Here is a 19,332-nt window from a genome sequence, read left to right as displayed (position 1 = left end):
TCTGGGAGACACTATTATCCATTCCCCTGCCTTTTTCAGCTTCTAGGGAGCCCCTGTACTCTTCGGCCCATGGCTCCTTCATCTTCAGAGTCAGCCAGCAATGGGCTGGGTCCTCACGGACCATCACTCTCACCTGCTTCCAAGGTCATATCTTCTCCGACTCCTCCCACTTTTAAAGAACCTTGTGTTTACATTGAAAGTGAAAGTGAAACTGAAGTCGCTCAGCCGTGTCCGACTCTTTGTGACCCCCTGGACTGTAGCCTACCAGGCTCCTCCCTCCATGGGATTCTCCAGGCAAGAGTACTGGAGTGGGTTGCCATTTCCTTCTCCAGGGGATCTTCCCGACCCAGGAATCGAACCCAGGTCTCCCACATTCCAGGCAGACACTTTAACCTCTAAGCCACCAGGGAAGCCCTGTGTTTACATTGGAGCCCATTAAGATAATTCAGGAAAATCTCCCTATTATAAGGGCAGCTGTTTAGCAACCTTAGTCCCACCTGCAGCCTCTGTTCACCTTTGCCATGTAATGTACCTGTTAACAGTTCAGGGATTAGGGCACAGACAACTTTGGGGGTTATCATTCTGAGGTAGGAGATAGAAAGGTCCCTGGCCTGGACACCTGGTGCTTGTTAAGTGAATTAAAATTCAAGCTTTGTTCTCACCCAGACAGTCCAAGGACAAAGCTAGTGGCAAAAGCTGAGCTCTTCTAAAGAGATAAAGCACCCATTCCTGAGGTCAAGGAAGAGTTTCCTGTCTGCATACAGGCAGGAAGGCTTTTGGGGGATGGAAAGGGGAGGTCGCCCCGGCCTGTAATGAGTCTGGACAAGCTCCCATAGGCCTCTATGGTGGGATCCGTCTTAGAAAAAAGTTGCACATGCATCTTGAGGAGGGGCCTAAGACTGGTCAGGTGTGGAGAAAGAAACAAGCTAATTGGTCATGTGTAAACAAAGACCCGGAAGGACCATGCTCTAAAAAGTGATGTAAGTCCCCTCTTTACTACGGTCCTTACCTAGGATGCCCACACTCCTCTCCTGTGTATCTCTGCCTTGCCTCTGAAATAAACAAACTGTTTCTCTGGGTGCTCGCCCATGTATGGTGCTGTACCTCTAACAATAAACTTTGTGTCTCTTTTGCAGTTTTTGCCTCCTTGAAACATTCTTAGTTCTAGAGGAGGGTTATAATCAGGAAACTTTGCTTCTAGCCTCCAGCCGCTGGTGGGCTGGCAGTTAGGTTCTATTCCTGGACAGGGAAATAAGATCTTGATTTAAGACTACTGTGCCTCTGAGAACAGTTCTCCCTACTACATTAACTAAATAAACCATTAAGGTACCCCATACTCAGAGGACATTTACACACATATACACCCTCCACACACACACACCCTAGCAATATTTCAGGCTTAAATTCCAAGACAAGGTGGGTAGCTGGCTCACTTGCCTACCACGCCCCAGCCAGTGATTACCCTCCTTCTTATAACTTTGTGCCAAGTACTCAGGTAACAAAGCAGGGCCAGGAGAGACCCCCACCCCCACCCCCCACCATATCCTCCGTCTGTCTGTTGTCTGTAGAAGACCTTTAGCCAAAGAATAGATTTAATCAGAAACATAGAAAAATATAGAAACAAATGGTCAAACAAGATAAAATAATAATAGTTTAGCCGTTAAACAGTCAAAGATTTTTAGTTTCTCCTCAAGGTCTGCAGATAATATTCTGAGTTATTTTCTTTCAGCTGTTTTGCAGATACTGAAACCCCCACCATACGGACCAAATTAACTACATGATGATCAGACTGTAGCTACGACATCAGTTCAGTTCGGTTCAGTTCAGTCGCTCAGTCGTGTCCGACTCTTTGCGACCCCATGAATCTCAGCACGCCAGGCCTCCCTGTCCATCACCAACTCCCGGAGTTCACTCAGACTCACGTCCATCGAGTCAGTGATGCCATCCAGCCATCTCATCCTCAGTTGTCCCCTTCTCCTCCTGCCCCCAATCCCTCCCAGCATCAGAGTCTTTTCCAATGAGTCGACTCTTCACATGAGGTGGCCAAAGTACTGGAGCTTCAGCTTTAGCATCATTCCTTCCAAAGAAATCCCAGGACTGATCTCCTTCAGAATGGACTGGTTGGATCTCCTTGCAGTCCAAGGGACTCTCAAGAGTCTTCTCCAACACCATAGTTCAAGAGCATCAATTCTTCGGTGCTCAGCCTTCTTCACAGTCCAACTCTCACATCCATACATGACCACAGGAAAAACCATAGCCTTGACTAGACGGACCTTAGTTGGCAAAGTAATGTCTCTGCTTTTCAATATGCTGTCTAGGTTGGTCATAACTTTCCTTCCAAGGAGTAAGCGTCTTTTAGTTTCATGGCTGCAGTCACCATCTGCAGTGATTTTGGAGCCCCCCAAAATAAAGTCCAACACTGTTTCCACTATTTCCCCATCTGTTTCCCATGAAGTGATGGGACAGGATGCCATGACATAAGATGCCATAATTCTGAGAACTGGCTTGAAGGAAATGGAAACAAGCCAGCCCTGGAACTGAAGACTAGCTGCACTAGAAACCATCGAGATGACACTGATCAGGCCCCGGCATGGCCACTCTCAGGATGACCGCCAGAGCTGACTGCCCGGCTCAGCATACAGGCCCCTCCCTCCCCCACCTATGCACCCCTAAAACTCCTCCTGAGAAGCTCTTCCCCCTGGATTCGCAATGGGGAGTTGGCTCTGCCTCTGCTGGTCCATCGACACCCACGTGACCCTCCCTGGACTCCTCCCCTCCACGGCTAGACCAGTGTCGCCCCAGGTAGGTGCATCTGGTGTGGACAACCCTCTGTGTTCATTCCACCTTCAGCTCCAGGGATGAGGCATTCTCTTTGCTGCCAGGGCCCCTCTGGGTGACCTCTTGGACAAGACCAGCACGACTCACACCAGTCCCTCTTCTGGGTGGCCCATGCTAGGTCATCAGGAAAAGTTTGTGCTGGTCAGTTCCAGCCTGGCCTCCTTACTGATGATGGCCGAGGGCTCCCTGGCCTTTGCCAGGCCCCAGAGCCCAAGCATCTGGTTCTCCCGACTGCAGAGAACCACCGCAGACCATCAGATGGTCTCATGGGCACTCCCTCACTAGGCGTGAGCTGCGCCCCCACTTAAGGGACAGGAAGGGCAGGTGGGATGAAGGTGAAAGATACAAAATGCAGCAGCTCTCACTTAAGAAATCCCCTCGCACATCTCTTTCCCCCTCAGATTCCCTGGTGCATCCTTAAAAACATGTTTTTAAAAGACTGCCTTTTATAAATTCCATCTGGCCGCATAGGCTGTTTGGTAAACGATATCTATCATACTGGAACGTTTTTCAAATGCCAGTTTTAAGCCACAAGCTTTACTAAACATGCTGCACATATGTCAGAAGTCAGGGAAATATGTCATAAACTCAGGAGGCAGGGGCTGCAGCAGGCACTTTGGATTGCCTGCCCAAATCAACTCCCCATGCCCATTCTTGCCAGCAGAGTTCCCCTTTTATTCACCCTGCTCCCTGTAGGCTTCTAAGAGCCAGGGGTGGGGCATTTCCCCAGACGGAAGGTGAGCTGGGCCCGGAATTCCATAGCCCTGTCTGTCCTTGTCGTTGAAGCTAGCATGGCACCCAGGCCCGGTCCTTGAGATGGAGGAGGAATCCACAAGGAGCTCCAGGGAAAATCTTCTAGGCTCTTCAAAGGAGTCAACCAGGGTAAACAAAATGTGGTCTACCTAAGCAGTGGGATCTTGTTCGGTCATGACAAGGAATGATATCTTCTGTAACAGGGGTGAACTTGAAAACAGTAAGCCGAGTGAAAAAAGCCAGAGGCGAAAGCCACCTCCTATACGATTCCACCTATATGGAATAGACAGGTGAAGCAGATCTGTAGAGACAGAAAGCGCAGTAGCGTTTCTCACGGCCTGGAAATGTTAAGGGCACTGTTTGGAGGGATGAAAACTTTCTGGAATGAGATAGAGAGGATGGTTGCACAATATCATGAATGTACTCAAGGCTAATGAATCATAAAGTTTAAAGTGGTTTAAATGGTGAATTCTGCTTTTTTTTTTTTAAATGTTGGAGTATTACTCCACTTGGCTTATCAGTAAAGAATCTACCTGCAGTGCAGGAGACATAAGAGATACTGATTTGATCCCTGGCTGAGAAGATTGCCCTGGAGAAGGAAATGGCAACGCACTCCAGTATTCTTGCCTGGAGAATCCCATGGACAGAGGAGCCTGGCGGGCTATAGCCCATGAAGTCTCAAAGAGGCGGGCGTGGCTGAGTGACTGAATGTGCACACACTTAGTTGATTTACAATCATTGTATTAGTTTCAGGTGTACAGAGAAATGATTCAGTGCTACAAATACCTATGTTGTGTGCATTTTACTGTGACTGGAGGTGGGACAGAACCAAGAGGAAGCAGGTGTTTTCCTGCGGTCCGTGCGGCAGTAAGGACAGCAGTGTGACCCTGGGCACACACTGGACTCCAGCCTGGTGACCGAGGGCGGTTGAGCACAGGAGTGAGGCCCTGAGCCCTCACACTCAGTTCTGGAACACCCCACCTCTGGGTTTCATATTACGGAAGGTACTTTTTAATGTGCCATGCAAAAGCAGCACTCCTTGGAATAATTATCCTCTCCTTTTAGACTGCTACACAATTTCCTTCTCAGCTAACTGATGATCTTAGAAAATACAATTTGCTGATAAACATTCCCTTCAATTCCCAGAGGACACAATACTTCTTTCCAGTCCCCTTGAGAAAGTCTCTACCCAAGCAGCAGAACTAAAGAACAAATTTGATTTCACCTCCATCCCAGATATGATTAAACTAATTTCGTTATGGAGGGAGCGTAGGAGGGGTTCAGGAACCCAGGAGCTGAACGAGGCTGGTGAGGTTTAATTTCTTGTTTATGTCCTGCAGCCTCTGGACATTTCTGAGGTCCTTCAAGGGTATGAATACATCCTGCAGAAGGCATGGTGTAAATGGCCCCTTATGGCCCCAAAGAGTTCAATGTGGCTGATTCATTGCCCAAGTTAGGGCATAAATTCTCAAAGAAATCACTCTCAATGCCCAGAGGCTGCAAACTGAGAACTAAAGCTATTTGTTCTGCCTACATCTTCCCAACCATCTCTCCCGTTCTCCCTCTATTCAGTGACCTCCACAGTAAAATTAATTTGATGCCATTTAGATTTGGAAATCAAAATTAAGTTTGCAACTTAAGGTAAGAATCTCCAACAAGGGAAAGAAAAAAAAAAAAAAATCTGGTCCAGTGGGAATTCACAGGAAATGGTTCTAGGAGTGTGTTGGTCTGGAAGATCAGCAGTGAACAGAAAGGAAAAAAAGCTGGTCTGAGAGGAGATGATAAGAGCCCAGTGGAGTCCTGCCGTGACTGATAAACCTACCCTTGAAGGATTTTTGGAGCAGCTCATTTTGCCCAGAAGGGCCCAGGGAAACACATAAAGTTACCAGGAAGCGAGATTCCTCATGATTTTGCTTTCCTCTTTCTATGTTTTTCTAATCTGCTGGTGTGTCCCACAGTCAACATGGATTATTTTTCAAAATAAGAAAAACTTACTTTTAAGCATACTTTAGATTCACACTGTCTCTTAGGTAAGGGGAAAATAACTTTCAATGGGTGTTTGGATAAGAAAGGAAAATTTTTTCATATCTCCTTGTGTTTTAAACCCCTTTTTTTTTTTTTAAGCTTTTTCTAGCACATTTTAAGATGCGCAGGTCGTTGTGGGCGTATTTTTCTGGAATGTGTGATTTCTCAGGGCAGTGAATGGATCCCCCAGGCAGTTCTGCCCACAGTTTGCTGCTTGAAGCCTCCGTAGAAACAAGTGTAAAACATTTGCTTTATCTAAACGGACAGTTTTCAGCCCACTGAACAAAATCAGGGAAACACATGTTTCAGAGTTTGATGCTTAGCTAAAACTATGTACTGGGTGGAGAAGGGGGATGTTGCCCTTTTTTGCATTCATAATGTAAGTGAAAGTCACTCCATTGCGTCCAACTCTTTGCAATCCCATGGATTATACAGTCCATGAAATTCTCCAGGCCAGAATACTGGAGTGGGTAGCCTTTCCCTTCTCCAGGGGGTCTTCCCAATCCAGGGATCGAACCCAGGTCTCCTGCATTGCAGGTGGCTTCTTTGCCAGCTGAGCCACAGGGGAAGCTCTTTTTGCATTCAAACCTGCAATTCAAGCTATTTACTGTGATAAACAGTGTCTCAGCAGTTCTGGTTGAGAGAATAGTTCACGGACCCATTACAGCCTCTTCTCTAATCACAAAGCAGAAGAGGAGGACCATGGGGTGACTGGCTACGTGAAGATGTTCACATTTAGAATAGCTTTGCCAGAGAATTCCTTCTTCAATTTACTGTAAACAAAAATGCCAGCCACACCCTGCCATAAAAAATCCCTCAAGCTTTGCCTCCACTCTGCACAGCAGGAAAGATAAAGTCCCCTTCTGTCTGCCAAGTATTTTAAGTTCCCTTGAAAACTTGGAAATGAGCAGATTTTCATAGCTGTCCAAAGCCACCCATATGAATAAACACTTTGTGTGTAAAAATAACTAACCAAAATAATGATAACAATAATAAGGCTTAAATACAAGATCTGCCTAAGAGTAACCTCTCCAGAGGACCTCCTCGCAGAATGGCTTGTGGGGGAACTGGCAAGGTCCCAACCACCCACCTAGTCACCCACCTAGAGAACCTTAATTAACAGAGTGTGTATGTATGTAAAATTTCACGGCTGTTGATTTCAGATCTGAGAGTCTTGCCACTCCCCACCACCATTAACACTCACCTCGGGCACCTTGGGCCGTATCTTCATGGACTTGGTTTCAGAAGCAAGAATGGAAAGTCCTGATCCCGTTCCAGGCAACTCTGAGTGAGCTGCTCTCTCTGGGGGCTTCCTCCTCAGTCAGCCACACAGTCTGGAGGAAACTGAGAGGTTTGCACCCTTTCAAATAGATTGAACTGTGTCCCCAAAATCCATCCCAAGTCCTAACTCCCAGTACCTGTGGATGTGACCCTAGTTGGAAATAGGGCCTTTGTAGAGGCAAGGACTTCAAGTGTGTGCGTGTGCGCCTGCTCATGTCCGACTCTGTGCAACCGCATGAACTCTAGCCTGACAGATTCCTCTGAATTTTCCAGGCAAGAATCCCAGAGTGTGTTGCCATTTCCTACTCCAGGGGATCTTCCCAACCCAGGGATTGAACCCAGGTCTCCCGTGCCTCCTGCATTGACAGGCAGATTTTTTACCACTGCGCCACCTGCGAAGGACTTCAGAATGAGCCCAAATTGGATTTAAGGTGGGTTCTAAGGGTGACAGAGGATGATTGGATGACGTCAGTGATGCAACAGACATGAACTTGGGCAAACTCCAGGAAATGGTGAGAGAGAGGGAGGCCTGGCGTGCTGCAGTCCGTGGGCTCACGAAGAGTTGGAAACGACCTGGCGACTGAACAAGAACTAAACCCTACGACTGTTGCCCTTATGAGAGAAAGGAGCAGAGACTGAAGATGCAGAGACAGAGGGGGAGCTCCAGGGAGAGGGGATGTGGAGACGGAGACGGAGAGCCAAAGAGTGGGTCTACTAGCCAGGGACGGGTGGCTGCCGCCAGAAGCTGGGGGAAAAGTGTAAAGTGGATTCTTCCTCAGCCTCCAGAAGAAGCCAGTCCTGCCAGCACCTTGGTGTGAAGTTTCCAGGCACCAGACTGTGAGAGAATATATGCCTGTTTCTTTAAGCCACAGAGACTGCAGTAAGTTGTTTTGCAATAAATTCAAAGAGTATATTTCAAAGAAGTGAACACATTCTCCCGACCTAGAACCTGATGGTTCAGCCACGGTCTCCAAACCCTGGGTTATCATGCCTCCTTTTAGCCACCAGCTCCACCCAGAGCTCAGCTCCTTCCTTCCATCCCACCAGCTCAGGCCTTTTCTGCTGGGTTTCTCCTACCCATGTCCTAAGGCTTGGCTGCTTCAGAATCACACGGAGAGTTTTTAAATAATTCAGACACCAGAGCCCCACCAAAGATCTAAGATCGATTAAATAAGACTGTACTGGAGTGGGTGTGAGGGTGAAGCCTGACACCTGAATTTTTTAATAGCCTCCAGTGATGGTAAGTTTCAGCCAAAGTGCAGGAGCCCCTACCACCCCTGGGACCTCCAGCTGGCATCTCCACTACCTCCTCCACCCACTGCCCACTGAGGTCTCTTCCACAACCACTCTGATGTGGCTCCCAGCACCCATGGGCCTCAAACTTGAGCCTGCATGACAATTTCCCGGGTAGTCTATCTAAGTGAAAATCCTCAAGCTTCTACCCACAAAGACGATTCCATATATCCAGTTGTAGGTCCAAAAATATGAGTTTTTAGCAATCGTGAACTTTGTTGAACATTAGAACCTCCTTAGGAGCTTTACCAAGAGAAAAAAAGAAGTGTCCAGTTGAATCAAAAATTCTAGGGGAAACACACAGGCATCAGAATTTTAAAAAATTTCCAGCTGATTCCAACATTCAGCCAAGCTAGAGAGCCACTATCTCAGGAAGGGCCTACTGAGTACCAGCTACAGTGAGGGATGAAATAGATGGTTCATGCCCTCCTGGAGGATACCATCTGGTGGAGAGATGAGGCAGATATTATTAATTATTTAAATCCACAAATAAATAAGCAATTTTAAACTGCAGTGAGTTCTGTGATGGCAAAGAATGTAGTTGTATAAGACAGACTGATGTGGTATCCAGGATTGCCTCTCTGAGCATGAGCTGGAGACAGCAAGTAGAGTGTGGCGACCAGCCCGTCCCAACTAGAGGAAGCAGCATTGGCAAAGGCCCTGGGGTGGGGACGTTTCAGGAACCTAAAGAAAGCCTGAGTAGCTGAAAGGCAGTCAGCAAAGCAAAGGAATGGGAGTGACTTTTACTCAGAAGGGAGGAAAATAGAACAGGAACAGGTTTGAAGCGTGAGGAGTGAAGGCCGATCAAGCTGGCCATGTGGGATGTGCTACGTTTGAGCTGTGAGTTACCCACACTCGTGCTGGAAGATCACAGCAGTGAATTCAAAGAAGTGAATACGCTCTCCTGACCTAGAGAGGGTAGGGTTGCAGGGAGCTTGTCTCAGGCTGCCGTAACAGAGTACTGCACACAGGGGCCTTAAGCAACAGGTGCTTATTCCTTGCAGTTCTGGAGGGTGTTATGAGCACACCTGGAGAAGGTGGCCCTCTACAAGCCAGGAAGGAGATTTCTCCAGAAACTGAGTCAGCCAGCACCTTGATCCTGGACTTTCAGCCCCCACGAAGTTGCTGTGTGCTGTTCACTCGGCCTGACTTTTTCCCTAGTGCTCCTTTTCATCTGATCAGCTGCAATTTATGCTTCAGAGCTCAGCACAGGAGCCCCTCAGCCTGAAAATGCTTCTGGGCTCCACACTGACGCTTCTCCTCTGTGCCAATGGAAGTCTGGGTGCACAGCTGTTCTTGGGTTGAACACTTTCCCTGGGGATCTGGCTCTCTCACCAGAGGGGAAGTAGTCACAGGCTGGACCTGTGTCTCATTCATCTTGTATCCATACCAGCCCAGCACCTGACATGCAGGAAGTAGCCAATCAGTAATTGAATCAGTTATCTGGGACACCCAGGTATGTGCATGCTATGTCACTTCAGTCATGTCTGACTCTTTGTGATCCTATGGCCTGTAACCCGCCAGGCTCCTCTGTCCCTTGGGATTCTCCAGGCAAGAGTACTGGAGTGGGTTGCCATTTCCTTCTCCAGAGGATCTTTCCGACCCAGTGATCAAACCCAGGTCTCCTGCAGCTGCTGCATTGCACTTGGATTCTTTAGCACTGAGCCACCAGGGAAGCCCACTCAGGTATAAACCTTTGTTTTCAAAAAGTGCCGTTTCCAGAATAGATTCATGTCTACACACAATGGAATCACTTTTCTGTACACCTACAACTAACATAACATTGTGAATCAACTATACTCTAGTATAAAATAAACAGCTAAAAAAATTTTTTTTAATAAAAAAGAAAAAAAACTTTCCAATTCAGCAAATGTCCTAGTATTATCCTTTGGGCATTTGAATACAGACACTTTACAGTTTAGCTTTTCACATGCCCGTGTCCAGGAGGAAGATGGTCCAGAATTGACCAAAGGCCCTGGAAAAAAATCTACATCACACTTAATTGATTTTGGAAATGTGTTATCAGATGCTTAATTTATTGCACATTGACTTAGGGACTGAGATATCCAGTAAAACATGTTTTAAATCTGACTGTGATCATGTGTATGTGTGTGTGTTGTATGTGTGTGTTCAGTTGTGTCTGACTCTTTGTGACTCCATGGACTGTAGCCCGCCAGGCTCCTCTGTCCATGGGATTCTCCAGGCAAGAATACTGGAGTGTGTTGCCATTTCCTCCTCCACGGATCTTCCAGACCCAGGGATCAATGCCGCATCTCTGGCATCTCCTGAATTGGCAGGCGGATTCTTTACCACTGAGCCACCACACCATGATAATACACCTTTGCCATAAGCTTAAATAACTTAACAAATATAAAGATACTTCCGGATATGTAAGCACTGATATAAACACAGGGAATCGTCACTAAGGTTTTGTCCTCAGTGTTATTGTAGGGTGCTTCCTGTTGCATCCCCCAGCAAACTGAGTATGCGGGAGGTAGAGAACTGATACGGTTCTTCCAGGTGGCGCTAGTGATAAAAGACCCACCTGCCAATGCAGGAGACATAAGAGACATGGGTTCGATCCCTAGGTCAGGAAGATCCCCTGGAGGAGTATGAGACAACCCTCTGCAGTGCTCTTCCCTGGAGGATCCCATAGACAGAGGAACCTGGTGGGACAGTCCATGGCGTCACAAAGAGTCAGACACGCCTGAAGTGACTTAGCACGCACGCACTCCCTTCATTAGCACGGGACTCGCGCGAGTAATGCCACTGTTCTCAATCTCCGTCTCCATCAAAATGGGGTCTATGTTATCTGCCTTATTGAGTTGGGGTGAAAATAAAGTGTTAGTGTCTGAATGAAGCCTAGAGCTCCAGAAGAGAATAGTGCTGGTGATGGTGCCCGAAGGGGATAGCAGCGGGGCGGTGTTGGCTTGGGATGGTGGTGGTGTTAATGAAATGAAGATGCTGGCGATGCTGCTGCTAAAGGTGATGTGATGGTGAGGATGGTGCTTGTGACGGTGGCATTGGGATGCTGGGTCTGAAAGCCTTCAGATGGCCTAGACAGGGCTCAGTACCCTGCTTGGAAAGAAGGTGACCAGTAAATGTTGTTTGACTGAATAAATGAAACAAGTGGCTTGGGAGTCCTTTTATTCCTCTACACTTTGTCAGTCACCGTGTTAAATTCAGCAGGTTGAAGACACAAACATATGACATCACTTATATGTGAAATCTTTAAAAAAGAAATGATACAAATGAACTTGTGTACAAAACAGAAATAGATTCACAGACAGAGAAAACAAACATGATTACCAAAGGGGGAATAAGGGGAGGGATAACTTAGGAATTTGGGATTAACATATACACACCACTATATATAAAATAGGTAAACAATAGGACAGGGAACTAAACTCATTATCTTATATATTAAGTATATTATCTTCTGTTATAATAACCTATAACAGAAGTGAGTCTGAAAAGGATATATATGTATGTATATACATTAACATATATATGCACACGTATATAGCTGAATCACTTTGCTTACAATTGAAACTAACACAATGTAGATTAACTATACCTCAATTTTAAAATGCTTTTAAAAGGAAGAAAGAAAAGAAAAATTCAATAGGCGCAAATGATGTGTAATATTATGAGAGTCCAAACTACATTATAATCTATGTGAAGAAGCCCAGATAGGTTTTCCAGAACCTGATTTTCCTACTAAATAATGAAAACTTCAACTAAAATCTGGTTTCTAATGTTTTAGATTTTTAACGTTTTGCCTTCTCTCTCCTCTTTTGCCCAGGCATGAGTTCACCTTGTTGTATGAGCCCGATTTCACAGTTCAGAGGGTTTTCCGACACTAACCTAGTTGAGCTGCTCCGTTACTCTCCGCCTGGTTGCACTTGAATTTTATAAGACAGAAAGGATCTTGAAGAAACCATTCTTTCCCCTTGAGCTCCACTTGGACCAGGAACTAGAATAAAGGTCCAAGCTCAGTTCTAAAATTAGAATTAGACATGTTTAATTAAATCAGGATTTTGGCAAAGAATTGATTTCAATTCAAAGTTAAACTCTGAGTGTAAACAAGAAGTCGCTAAAAGCATGTGACTCCTCCTTGGCCAGATCGTGGGGTCACTGCCCATGTCTGTGAATCATACATAGAACCATTGCTCTTCCAGCTGGTTTTTCTCAACCAAACGCCCACACCACAACTTAATGGTCAGCCGCTAGACTCCCTCCCCTCACCTCCCTTCCAGCAGCCCTGTTCAGTGATGTCCAGACTCATTCCTCAGATACTTGTGTGAGAGCAAATCTACATCAAATCCAGATGAGAAAAATATGCCTGAAAGAGAAGGAAATGATTTAGTGGAACACTTGGAGACTTTAATGCAAATGTGTTGACATTAGTCTCTGCATACAAATTATAATATTCCCAAGATAGCTTCATGAGAATTGTACTAAAGTGTCCACAGACCCAGGGCATGGAACTGTAAGACAGCATCGTAGCATGTGATCCACTGCCAAGTACAGAATAAATTAGATGTGTTTGTGCAGCATTTATCCATATGGTTTTATTAATATTGAGATCTCATTGCATACGTATAAATATTGTGTGCTGTCAACTGGCTTCCTCGAAAATGCTTGTTATTTTTTGCTGTTGTTCAGTTAGTCATGTCCAGCTCTTTGCAACCCCATGAACTGCAGCATGCCAGCCTTCCCTGTCCTTCACTACCTCCCAGAGTTGCTCAAACTCATGTCCAATGGCATTATTTAAATCAAGACCATCAAGCTGGGCTGCAGAAAGAACCCAACCTTCTAAATGAGGGAAAAACACTATAAATAGACAGAAATCTCCATGAAGAACCAAAGAAATCATAACCAAAGTCACTTAATTGAAAGGTCTTCTGTGAGAAATGAATCTAATTTTGATTTTTGGTTACATCAGTCTTCTCTTCCTTTACTCCTTCACTAATTATTTCTTGAGCACCATTATTTCTGTGCCAGGCACCATACTATAAATACTATAATTCATCTTTCAGCATTTGTTACATTCTAAAAGAACTTCGTGCAAAGATTAAACTAAGACTTCCTTGCTGACACAGTGGGTAAGAATCCAGTTGCCAATGTGGGGGAAGCAGATTCGATCCCTGGCCCGGGAAGATTTCTCATGCAGCAGAGCAACTACACCCACGTGCCACAACTACTGAGCATGCGCTCCACAACAAGAGGAGCCACCACCACAAAACACCCAGGCACCACAACAAACAGTAGCTCCTACTTGCCGCAGCTAGAGAAAGCTCTTGCAAAGCAAGGAAGACCCAGCTTAGCTTAGCCAAAAAATAAATAAATAAAATAGATTTTTTAAAAATTAAGCTACTTGTTAAAAAAAGAAAAAATTATAATCTGTGATTAAGACCAAGTTTCTCTCTCAAAATCTCTTTAAGCAAAGCTGCACTATGAAGTCACATGTTGAGACATCTTTGATATTCTTCGCTTTCCTGTTTTGTGATATTAAGTATAGAGGTGTGGACACACTTATGTCCTTTTGTCTAAAAATGACATCATTTGCTTTGCTGAGAGACAATTTTAGGAGCAACACCAACCCCGATGCGCTTGGAATTTTGTGCCTCATTTCACCTGTTGGAATGCAATCCCCTCCAAACTATTTCCCCCCTCCCAAACATTTCTCTTCAGACATTCTGGGCTTAGTTATATCTAAGAAATAGAGCTGAGAGAACTCACAGTCAAGAGTCTAAAATCCAAATTTGTCTTCTAAATTCTGCTACCTACTCTGCTGAGAACTTGCAATGAGGGCAATTCCTTCCAGAGGAGATTTCCCACCTTAGAATGATATCCTGGGGTCTATCACTGAGACGTCAGGTAAGACAAGAACCAGGAATGATTTTTCACCACTAAACTGGCGTGTGTCTGCCGTTGATGTGTTCAAGCTGAGGCACACAGTTCATTATCAGTCTCTCTGGAGGCTGGAGCAAGGCTCGGGGTAAACCATCACATTTCACAAGTCACAGAAGTCTTAATTCATTCCAGATCAGCCATTTCAGTCCAGGGAAGAGTTCCTTTGGAAACAACATCTTGAAAGGGAAGGGAAGTGATGCATTCATGAAGATGCCCACCCCAGCTGTCATCCAAGAGGTCATAGCTTGTGAACATCTAATTGAAACCGAGTCCCTCTAAAACTGAGCGCCCTCGTTGAGTTTATGAGGAACCGTTCTGTCTAAAACGTTATTCCTTTTCCTGTCCAGTTCCTGTTCCCCTCAAGACTGAGGAATATCAAAGAAAAGAGGGCATTCAACCCAAGCAGGACCCTGTAGGGCCCTCCTGGGTACAAAAGTCCCCTCCCCCATTTCTTGTTTGTAGAAAGCATGGCTTGTCTCCTGGGCCTTCCCCCAAGTTCAATTAGTCAGTGATGAGGACAATAGACTCTTAGGAATCCTAGGGATTTTCATAACAATCTAACACGTATCTTTGGGTTGTTTTGCAGAAACTGAGACACTGCCCCCCGGCCCCGCCCCAATCCCCACCTAAGTGGAGGATGGTGACTCCATGCTGACCACAAGTACTTAGATCTCAGCCTGGTTGGAACCAGAAAACTGAGATTCCTGTAACATCATCCTGCCGGGGTCCAGCCCCGGTGGATCCAGGGTGATTCGAAGGTGGGGGGACGGAGTCGGCGTCTTTGGAAAAATACATATTTAATCACAGATATAGAGAGATTAGAAATGGAGTAGTAGGAAGATTAGTGGAGAAAAAGAGGCTGAATAACTTGGATTACGTGGAATAGCATCCATGCTCCAGATGGGAATTCAGCCAGAAAAACGGGAGCAAGAAAGAAGCGACATGGGGGAATCCATCTTTCCGGAAACTGATCCGATTTCTTTATTTTTGGGTTTGCTTATATACCTTTTGTTACACATAGGGATGAATACAGAGTCACGTGGGGGTCAGCAGTCCTGACCTTTATCAAAATAAGGTGCTTCACATAAATGTATATAAGAAAAAAAGGTCTTAGGGATATTACATCATCTTCTGGCCATGAGTGAGACCTGCTGACATTTTATGATCCTTCCTTTCTGATAACCAAAAAACTTATTTCTTCCAAGGGTGTTTTTTCTTAAACCAGGCACCACCCTCCAAATAAAGTTACATTCCTATAGGGTGAGGGTGTAGTGAGTTACAATCAAGAAAGGAATTTATTTAACCCAAGGTTAACATGATTAGTCTTAAAGGTTAATACTTATTTCTCCTATATGCTTAAAGGTTAATACTTATTTCTTCCTATATGCTAGTTATATTCATTATAAGGGTAGGGAACATGGAGATTTAGCAGCAAACATCAGCCCAACAAATGAAAATCCTTTCACCAATGCTTCTCTTAAGATCTGTTTAGTCTTAAGATATGATAAAGTTACATTCTTACATAGCAAGGACACAGTGACTTATAACAAAGTACAGTGATCTATTACAAAAGAGAAAATCCATTAGCTCAAAAAGTCTAGTATTGCTAACATCAAAAACTACTGTATTTCCTTTTCTATATTCCAAATACATTGATTAATATATTCCCAGGTGCCTAAGGATATGGAGGCTTGGCGGCAATCATTGACTCAACAAGAGGAAAAAGTCCTATGCTAATTAAGACTCTCAAAATACTCCAAAACTCTCTGTGCTGTTTATGGTTAAGAGGTAGTAAACAATCATGTGCCTAGTGGCAGCAGTATGGATAATCCTGTCACACAAGCTAGTCTGTCAGCAGAGAGGTTTGACCTGAGACATCCTTGTTCCACCCAGAGCAGGGAATTAGCAGCAATTATTGACACAACAAATGAAGAACCCTTCACCAATATAATTCCTAACCAACACACTATACTAATAATTTCTAACTCCCCAAAAGAATTCGCCTTTAATAAGTCTAAAACATCTTGTGCCTCTCAGATTGGGAGGCTGTAAACAATCACCTGTGGCCGGACAAACCTATACAGGCGGGCTAGATAACCTTCAGAGGAGTCCGTAAGCTGAAACACTCTTGTCACACCCAGGAATTTTTATTGCCTTGGAGCTGCGCGTTTACTCCTTCTCCAAGAGAAACAGTTATGGGGGAGAGCCCCCCGTAAAGTCAGAGGTGTAGGTGAGAGCATAAAACAGACTCTGGCTTTGGGGTTAGATGCTCAGGAACAGGGGGTTTCCTGAGGCTTGATCACGCCTTTGCATATGCCAAGCCTCCTTCCTCATGACCTTTGCCACGGGCGGAATTCCTCACGCTGGCCCCCGGCATCATCCTGTTACCTCACCATCAACCAATCAGAAGAAAGCCCTTGAGCTTTTTAAACATCTGTTTCACACAGCTGTTCCCTAACCCCATCTCCAAAAACTCCTGCTTGAAAGTCATCTGGGAGTTCGGGTCTTTGGAGCAAGAGCTGCCCGTTCTCCTTGTTTCAGTTCAATGCATTTCAGTCTCCCAGTCGTGTCCGACTCTGCGACCCCATGAACTGCAGCACGTCAGGCCTCCCTGTCCATCACCAACTCCCGGAGTTCACCCAAACTCATGTCCATCGAGTCGGTGATGCCATCCAGCCATCCCATCCTCTGTTGTCCCCTTCTCCTCCTGCCCCCAATCCCTCTCAGCATCAGGGTCTTTTCATATGAGTCAACTCTTCGCATCAGGTGGCCAAAGTATTGGAGTTTCAGCTTTAGCATCATTCCTTCCAAAGAACACCCAGGACTGATCTCCTTTAGAATGGACTGGTTGGATCTCCTTGCAGTCCAAGGGACTCTCAAGAGTCTTCTCCAACACCACAGTTCAAAAGCATCAATTCTTTGGTGCTCAGCCTTCTTCACAGTCCAACTCTCATATCCATACATGACTACTGGAAAAACCATAGCGCCTTGACTAGATGGACCTTTGTTGGCAAAGTAATGTCTCTGCTTTTGAACATGCTATCTAGGTTGGTCATAACTTTTCTTCCAAAGAGTAAGCATCTTTTAATTTCATGGCTGTAATCACCATCTGCAGTGATTCTGGAGCCCAAAAAAATAAAGTCTGACACTATTTCCCCATCTATTTCCCATGAAGTGATGGGACCAGATGTCATGATCTTTGTTTTCTGAATGTTGAGTTTAAGCCAACTTTTTTGCTCTCCTCTTTCACTTTCATCAAGAGGCTTTTGAGTTCCTCTTCACTTTCTGCCATAAGGGTGGTGTCATCTGCATATCTGAGGTTATTGATATTTCTCCCGGCAATCTTGATTCCAGCTTGTGCTTCTTCCAGCCCAGCGTTTCTCATGATGTACTCTGCATATAAGTTAAATAAGCAGGGTGACAATATACAGCCTTGACGTACTGCTTTTCCTATTTGGAACCAGTCTGTAGTTCCATGTCCAGTTCTAACTGTTGCTTCCTGACCTGCATATAGGTTTCTCAAGAGGCACGTCAGATGGTCTGGTATTCTCATCTCTTTCAGAATTTTCCACAGTTTATTGTGATCCACACAGTCAAAGGCTTTGGCATGTCAACAAAGCAGAAATAGATGTTTGGTGTACTGCAAATCAACGCTTACTTTGCTGCAAACCTCTGCTGTCAAATTTTGGCTTTCTGCACAGCGGGCACACGAGCTGTGGTTGGGTAACACAACCATTGGTTGGATTCTTCAACTCCAGCACAGTGCTGCCAAGATTTGGTGAATTTTAAGGCCACTTAGCTTCTCACAGTCACCGCAGCCCTCAGGTTCCTGCTTCTGTACACACTGTCCTTACTATCATCACATCCGCTCTAAAAGGAGCCTCAGCATCTTCCTCACTGACACATGCATCTGCACACGTGTACAGACATATGCACACAGCTTCCACCATGCATCAGGGGGCACATACGATGGCAATTAGAGAAGACTGACATGGGTGGGAAGGGGCCAAAGCGGGGAGGGTCTGCGCCACAGTCACAGAGCCAGCTTTGAGTTGACAAGTGGTCGTCCCCACTTTGAAAATACCTATGGCCAACCTATGGCCAATCTACACTACTAAGAACGTCTGCTCAGTCCTGTGGTGTTTTTGTGTGTTCCCATCTGACTTCCTCAACCATACCCCTAGTGTTGCACCTCCTCCCAGTCTGAAAATGTTTCCCCTATTACTCCAGGACTCACTTCCCTCCTACAGTCGAATTCTGACTCCCATCTTCCTCTGTGCACCCATGCCAGCAAGGTGCCCAGCAAAATGCAAGGTTCTTCCATACACAGGATCCACCTGAAAGCAACAGTGTCTATTCCTCTTTAACACGTGTCCTTTGGAGCATGGCTTACAGTTGTGAAATATCGAAAACAACTCAGAAGATCATATAGCAAACATTTAAAAATAAATCACACTTTGTTGTCATTTTTCGGTCGCTAAGTCCTGTCCAACTCTTTGTGACTCCGTAGACTGCAGCATGCCAGGCTCCTCTCTCCTTCACTCTCTCCTAGAGTTTGCTCAAATTCATGTCCATTGAGTCGATGATGCCGTCCAACCATCTCATCCTCTGTCGTCCCCTTCTCCTCCTGCCTTCAGTCTTTCCCAGCATCAGGGTCTTCTCCAATGAGTCAGCTCTTTGCATCTGATGGCCAAAGTATTGAAGCTTTAGCATTACGCTAGTGGTTGCCTAGCGCTGGGAGTGAGGAAGAGAATTGGAAGTGATGGGTAAAGAGCATGAGGTTTCTCTTTGGGGTGATGGAAATGCTCTAAAATTTTTGTGATGGTTGCACAACTCTGTGACTATACCAAACACCAGCGAGTTGTACACTTTAAATGGATGAATCATATGCTTTGTGAATTGTATTTCAATAAGGCTGTGACCAAAAGCAATTAGGTTCTATTCTCATGATGAAATATCACATAACAGATGAAATGTGAGATTGTGAAGATCCTCTCGACCCCCAGGCCCACAAGAGCTTGTGTTTCGATTTGCGTTGGCTCCTGCTTTTCCAGTGTGTCTTCTTGCTTCTACACTTACCTGTTCATCATTTAGACTCAGCTTCTGCAACAGCTTATTTTATTATTGGACCTCACTCTAGGCTTGGCAATGACTTTTGGACTGAAATGCACCGCCTTGGAATTCATGAATATTTGGATTTGATTTCCTTTCTGGGCCATTCAA

The sequence above is a fragment of the Capra hircus genome, chromosome 3 (genome assembly GCF_001704415.2).
Source record: "Capra hircus breed San Clemente chromosome 3, ASM170441v1, whole genome shotgun sequence".
Lineage (NCBI taxonomy): Eukaryota > Metazoa > Chordata > Mammalia > Artiodactyla > Bovidae > Capra > Capra hircus.
This window is presented reverse-complemented; position numbering follows the sequence as displayed.